This window comes from Nicotiana attenuata, unplaced genomic scaffold (assembly GCF_001879085.1).
Source record: "Nicotiana attenuata strain UT unplaced genomic scaffold, NIATTr2, whole genome shotgun sequence".
Taxonomy (NCBI): Eukaryota; Viridiplantae; Streptophyta; class Magnoliopsida; order Solanales; family Solanaceae; genus Nicotiana; species Nicotiana attenuata.
Window position 1 is genome coordinate 364,690 of NW_017670488.1, and position 7,684 is coordinate 372,373.

The 7,684-nt window shown below is 42.2% G+C and overlaps 1 non-coding gene across 1 annotated transcript; it reads right to left on the bottom strand.

Moving 5' to 3' along the window:
* Positions 1-997: 997 nt before the first annotated feature.
* On the bottom strand, positions 998-1,078 carry TRNAL-AAG. The gene has a single exon. It is a non-coding gene; the product is annotated as a tRNA-Leu (tRNA).
* Positions 1,079-7,684: the final 6,606 nt, after the last annotated feature.

A 7,684-nucleotide genomic window follows, 5' to 3' on the forward strand; every position in this document is an offset into this window, starting at 1 on the left:
CTGCTATTTTCTAGCGTTAATTTTTATATTTATCAGTTTGTGCCAAGTGAAATCACATATCCTTAATACCACTTATAAGTTTAATTGTTATCCAATTTTAAAACACAAGTATAATAACTTTTACAAAAAAGTGACTATTAAAAATTAAGGGGAAAAATATAAGTGCTTCTTTCTTAATTTTTTGAAGGATTAAATCTTACCAAATGAAATCTAGGGGACTGATGATCCCCTCTCGTACTTACCATCTCCACTGATTTGTTGTTTCACTTTCTTTTTTTTTAAAATCAATATTCGGTTCTCACTTGTGAATTCTGACTAATTTCGATTTGTGTGAATTGGTTCATATCAGAAGTTATTTATTTTCGTGGTTTGAACTCCAGACATCTAATTCAGGGGATGAATTCACCACACTACTTAGTGGTGCTATTGAAGCCTAAATATCAAATTAAGAATGGAGAGATCTTATCCATTTCATTATTAGATTTTTCTACTAAGTTTTTGTAAGATGTTCTTTTAAAATAATTTTTTTGAGCGCGTTAGTTTTAACCAAAGTTAATTTTTTTCACTCGTAATTCGCGAAGAACGTCAAGCAAGTACAACTATCTAAATATAATTTCTATTGTACAAATTCATTTTTTTTTAAAATTCAAAACCTGTCAATTAATGCTCATAAAGAACTTTTAGAATAATTTTAATATATTAGTCTCATTAGCTTTTTGTGTTTCTTTTGTAAAATACAGTAGTCCTTAGATAAGAACTTTGATATACAAAACCAACAAAGTGTAAACAAGGTTTGGGGTGATATGCAAATTTTCTAATCTTTTACAACATGTTTAATCCATTTCCGATAGAAATTTTCTCGGCGTTGGTCTTGGAAACAAGAAGTTACTTAATTATTGTGTTTACGCTCGTAAAAAGAGACGATAATATAAAAACAAAAAGAAATAGCGAAATACGGAAAAGAACAACACAACGCTGATGCTTCAAATACTTGAAATGTTGAGAGTGGGATTTGAACCCACGCCCTTTCGGACCAGAACCTTAATCTGGCGCCTTAGACCAACTTGGCCATCTCAACTTTGTTGTTGATGGTTTCTTTACAAATATATTTTATTAGTCTTAAGAGATACTGCATTATCTACATCCCTGGTTCTAGGCGCATGTTCCATAACCTTGTTTGACCAAAAAGTGTTAAGCCCCTTTTAGTTGAACCAATTTTAATGAATGGATAAGAGGTGAATCCAAGTTAAAAGTAATAAATCCTAGATCCGAAATTTAATAACCTAGATGGTGTGAACCGTGTTCTAATCAATAGAATGCCGAATTAATGCTCAATGATTGGGTATAAATATGAGAATGAATGCATACAATAAATGTGGTAAATGACATTTAATGTAATAAGAAGTAATAAGATGAGGTGGATGATTCTTTCTTTAGAGACAACATGTGATAGCATGCAATGATAGTGAACGATGTGCCCTCTGATCTTGTGAACTAAAGAAGGTGTGTATGATGGAATCAAGCAAAAGAGACAAGACAAGCTTTTTGTATATTCTTAATAGTCAACTCTTTTACATGGTATTTTTCTATAGAAGTTTCGAATCCCCTTTTTGTTCTCTCTCTCCTATTTATAAGGGATATTCCTCGTAAACCCTAGAAAAGTACAATGTGGGGGAATATTCTACAGAATATTTCTATTCATAGTCACAGGAACATTCTTAACAATTGTAGCCGTTGCTCTGTATCTGACCTCGGCATGGATATTCCCCATTGAGCGACTCCTCGCCACTAGACCGTACGTAATCTCGACCTCGGCCTCAGCTCGTCCATTTTCACTCGCCATGCTAGGCCGAATTTTGACCCATACAATTAGTCCCTCTGCTTATTGAGATCGTCCTCTTGGGAGTCCTTGATGAGCGGATTTCATCATTGCAAAAATGTTCCTCCATGGCGGACGGGATGAATTGGTCGAGGTCGTGTTGGTGACGGATCGACTCAAAGGTTATGGTTGGCGTGACTAACATAGGGTGACATCATGACCACGCACGTCATCATTACCCATCTTCCCGATGCAGTGCATCATTTCCAGTGCCTCTGTTGCTTCGATCTTAGTGTTGGTGACAGTTTCTTGCATCGATATTGGCGCCATAATATCTTATAAATAATGGAAAAGAGGTTCAAAGATGAGGCTTTTGAATTTCATACTTATTTGGTACTTTGCTTGTTCTTCTGTTTCCTCTCCAACCCTTGCTTCCGATTTCCTTCTGCTTCACAGCTTCAGCTTTCCTGCTAAGCATACATTTCCCGTTGATTCATTTCTGCCAGTTTTACTGTACACACGTTTATTGTAGAAATGACAAGCCCATATCACACTTCTGATATAGCTTCTGGTGCCACCCTTTTATCGGTAGCTATGCCTTCCGGTAGCGGCGAACCCACGGTTGCAGAAGATGAAAGTTTTCCTACCGTGGAGGAGATAATCCCTCAGAACCCGTCGGTCGGAAATGACTTTTAGAAAGAACCTGCCCCAGCTCCTGAGCAGGTGCTATCTGTCATGGGGTCGGAGGAAATATCTGACCTTTGGTCTAAATTTCGCATTCCACCCACGTTGACATCGTTTAGGCGGGGAACGATTCAATACAAGTCCACCGACCTGGGTATTGTGCTTTTTACCAATACCCGTTCTTGGTGGGCTACTCTCTTCCTCTTCCCCCACTTGTTGAGGAATTTTGTCGCTTCTATGGCGTCCGCCCGACAAAGCTTTCCCCATACCTGTATAAAGCCTTTTTTATGTTGGCAAAGTTCGCAGAATTGGCCGGTTATGACGTCTCCATTCGTCATCTGCTGCACCTCTTCACGCCTAGTTTTTTTTATAGAGGCACGCTAATTCATCTCCGCCATTGTGGGACCAAAGGATTGGTGACGGGGATGGATGATAAGGCGCACTTCCAATTCTGGTGCTACTACTTCTTTATCAGGACCGAGCATCTAGTGGCGGACCCAGTCGGGTTCCCTGAGCGGTGGAACTTTAATCGTAAGGGCCTCCAAATGTTCGTCATGTGTTTTGTTTGTCTCTCATCTTTTGTTTCTGACTTGCTTGTGCTCTTTTAATTTCAGCTGGTAAACGTCTACCTCCCCTGGTTCCTGACATCGAAGACTGGGTGGCTCACGTCTTACCTCATATTGTTGGGGTCCGCGATTGGTTGTCATTTAACAGGCGGTTCGGCCTCAAATCTTCGACTAGTGAGTGATTTTCTTTTCTACGACCCATTTGTTTTTATTGTAGCTTATTGCTGTCTCGTTGGCATTTTTGTTGAGACACAATTTTCTTTTCGTGTTAGGTCGGCGGGCTTCCAAGAAGACGAAGGCTCCGGTGCTCGCGTTCCGTCAGGCGATCGCATTGGTTGGAATGCAATTTGTACTAGCCGAGTCTTCAAGAGAGAATCAAACTCTAGCTCCACCGTTGGGTGATTCCGCCCCACAGGTAGCCGTCACGTCGGCTGAGATCTATGTTCACCGTGTCCTCTAATTAATTGAGGAGTCATCCCATGACGAAGGGGAGATGGTACCGAGGAAAAGGCGCAGGGTGGAGATTGGAAGGGTTGGTGTTGCTGATACCGAGTCGGAAAGGCCCATTGATTTAGGCACAGAGAGGACCCCTTTACTGGGCATTAAGGCTACTCCCACGCAGGCTATCGTGACACAAGGAGAGCCGTCAATATTGTGGATCACGATCTCTTGGCAACTCGGAACGGGTGGTACCGGCCTTCACTCCTCTGTCTGCGGATTCTGAAACTAGAACGCTACAGACGCTAAGGGATGCGGATCTGTCGTTGGGTATATCTGGCATGGCCCTGCGAGTGAGTTTGCTTTTCTCATGTTAGTTCATTTTGTAGGTGTAACTTGCTTCCACTGACCTCTTCTCTTCTTCTTTTTTGCATGTCAGACCCTTATCATGGAGATTGAGCGCGATCGACGGGAAGAGTGGAGAACGACCATTTTTAAGAAGGTGGTATCCAGGTACAGAGAGTACCATTCTAAGCACCAAACACTAGTCGACTTCCTCAGCCAAGACGGCCAGTTTCAGTCGCTCCGTGACAGGCTCAAGCAGAAAGATGAGGAACTGAAGGAGAAGGACGAGGAGCTGAGGGAGAAGGATGAGGAGCTTCTGGGGGCTATCAGCAAATGCAGCGTGCTTGAGGAAACGCTAATGTCTAAGGAGGACGATCTTGAGGTGAGCAAGGGAGTAATGGCCGAGAATATTGACCTTCAGGCGCAGGTGGCGTCTTTAAGGGTTGAGCTCGAGCAGAGGGAGGCAAGGGCCGTCGTCTTGAGGGATGAGTTGAGTTCCAAGGTTGAAGAGTTGGGTCGAGAAAAAAAAATCAGAATGGCCGCTGCGGCAGAGGCGGCGGCCCTAGAAGATGCCCTTCGTGTTTGCAAGTCCGAGCAGGCTACTGAGGCGGAAACTTTGGCGCTTAAGGAGACGAGGTTTGAGGAGCGAATCATGGGTTTGGAGGCGGAGTTGTCTGAGTTGAATGAGCAGGTTGTCGCTGATCACAGCCTACTCCGCACCAATAAAAGGTAGCAAGAGAGGTTCGCAATAGCTTTTACCCGATATGAGGGTTGGGATCGAATTCCTCAGGGAGCTAGAAAGGGAGTTGATGTATCTATTTAGTATAGAGTCGTGTAATTGTTCTAAATGTCACTTCCAACATCTTTTGGTTTTCTTTTATAAACTACTATTATAAAACTACTAATTGGAATTGAAACTAGATTACGCTAAGAGATAATTGCTTAGAGTTGTATCTAATGGATTAAGGGGCACTAGGGTAGTGACTTTCACCTAGGTGGATAATTGACGGGTAATTGCTTCTAAACCTTGATTGACATGATTGGGGAAATATGTATAACCGTTGCACAATTTTACCCACTCTCACACCTCTCGGTAGAGAGAGTGATTTTGCCCAATTGACTCTCTCGAGACCAAATGGGTAGGCAAATTAGCTCAAGCAACTAGGGTTCAAGTCGGGTAATTACTCTCTCGAGGTTTAACCCTTTAATTGGGACTATCAATTCTCTTGAGTCCATCCCAATTCCTTGTTGGGTCAATTTTGGAGACTTAGGCTCTCTCTCTCAAGAAGAGCCAAGTCAACTTAGCACAAACCAGTGTTTGCAACCACCAATTCATAAATTAAACCATAAAATTGACCCAAATACAAACATCCATAGTCAATCTAACCTTAAATCACAACACCCATCAATTACCCACACTAGGGTTGAGCCACAACCCTAGCTAATGGGTTTAGCTACTCATGCTTGAACAAGAAATTAGAGAAATAGATGAAGAAAAAGACATATTAATTAAGCACTAAAGTAAAAATACAAGAATCTGTCGTTAAAACTAAGCTAAGATGCCAAAAATGGCTACAGATGATGTTCTCACGAGCGCAGCTGGTGAAATAAAATAACCGATACCCTAAAAATGGAAAAAGGTTCTATTTATACTAAGCTGGAAAAGCTGGACAAAAATGCCCCTGCGAGGTCAGTGCGGGCCGCACAAAATGGACTGCGGCCGCACTAGGCTCTTGGACATCAAATCCTGGCTCTCTGAACTTGGGCTCCGCGGACCGCGCAGAGTGGACCACGGCCGCGGAGGCAGCTAGCGCGGTCCGCACAAACATGACCGCGGACCGCATGGCTTTGAACCTTGGCAATTTTAACTCTCTAAAATTCTCTTCCGCGGACCGCATATAATGGCAGTGCGGCCGCGGAGCCTTCACCGCGGACCATACAATGTGTACTGCGGCCGCGTTGCCTGAAGCTTGGTTTTGCCATTCTTTGAATCTACCTAGTGCAGAACGCACAGAATGGACTGCGGCCGCACTAGGTTTTATGCCTTACAATCTGCTTTCTGAATCTCCCTAGTGCGGACCGCACAAAGTGTAGTGCGGCCGCACTAGGCCTGTTTGTCCTGAGTTTGCCTTGTTTTTGGTACTTGTGCAGATTTCACTTCTTTTGAGCCGATCTTTGACATTTCGTCACTTTGTCGATCAAACCTGCAATCAAGCACAACCTATGAGCCTTTTGGGACTATTTTGTAACAATTTATAATCAAAGCGTAAGCAAGAAGGGGCATAAAACACGTCAAAATCCCTAGTTATCAACTCCCCCAAACATACGCTTTTGCTTGTCCTCAAGCAAACAAAATAAGAACCACCCCTTAAGGTAAAATCCAAGAATTTCCAGCTATCCTAAAGTAACCTCAACAAGCATCAATTGGGACTAACAATTGCCCTCAATACGAATGCATCATTAACAACATTTAACCTTTGAAAAACCATGGATCAAGTGCGACACAAGAGCATCAAGAGTTGACTCAACACATCAAAGAACTCTTTCAATTACTTTGGTCATTGTGGAACCCAAACTCACACATCCTCAACTCTCCCTAAGCACGCCTCACCTTTACAATAGTGGCACACAAAACGAGGTTAATGGGAATTCACTCATCTCTCTCAAGGAAAGGTCACAAGTCCGGCTCTAGTTACCATATGCTTGCCCCTTATGTAAGTATCCACTAATGTAAGCTTCATTCAACTCAAGATCATATAGGGCTTTTGTGGAGTCATTGTGACGGCTTTTGGTTCAGGGTAGGAAATATTTTGGTCTAAGTGGGTTCCATATTCCCTTAAGCACTTCTTTTGATTCATTTGGCACAATTCACTTGACTCTTTGAGTCATTTCACCTCTTTCCAAGGGGTTAGAGAGACTCATTGTCACTCTTTCTTATGCATTTCAATTCTTTTCTCCTTTTTCAACTTTCCATACCTTTCTTTCTTTTACTTTTCTTGAATCCCTTTTTATTCTTTCTCACATTGAGCATTCTTTTTGTCTTTTTGCTTTTCTTTCTTTTTTTAATTGCCTTTCCTTTTCTTCATTTTTGTTCCTTATACCACCTTGTTGTCATCCTCGTCTCTCCCCCCAAACTTATACTTTTGCCATGTGCTCAAGGAAAGATCGGGTGCCAAGAGAGGGTATCTTTTCGAACGGGTATAGGCTTGTAACATGGTTCTTGAAAGAAAAAGGTCTAAGGCTCAAAAGGCTTAACTAGGGATCATATCATTTGTAGGCTATGGAATTTGTTCAACTATCATTTGGATCAAGGAGAGCCTATAATCACTTCTCAAGTCAAAATTCACGTAGGATTTCGCCTCAACAAACATTCAGGGCAAGTTCTAGACCAATGGCTCGGGACTTGGACTCGCAATTCAATTTCTCACCACACAAGCTATGGGATTGCTAAAGACATTGAGTCGGGGGCCCACAACAACCTTAGATACGATTTGAGCACACAATGGTCCCGAAAAACCACTTGATGATTATCGGCCAACGCAAGAGTCTCAAGGCCACAACTTTCACCATCCTAAACATTAATTTTGTCTTTGACCATGGGATCAAACGCAAATGTGCTAGGCCCAAGTGAAGCTTTGCTTGAGTTACCCTTAACTATAAACTACCAAAAACAAAAACAAAAACGGAGTCAAACCCTTAAGAAGGTTGTCACGCCATCTATCATTGGGAAGAGCCACCCGATTCACACAAAACTCCACCTTTGGAAAAAACCGTGGCATTAAGAAAACCAAAGGCTTATTAAAACGTCCCAAACAAAACAAAAGGCTACGAG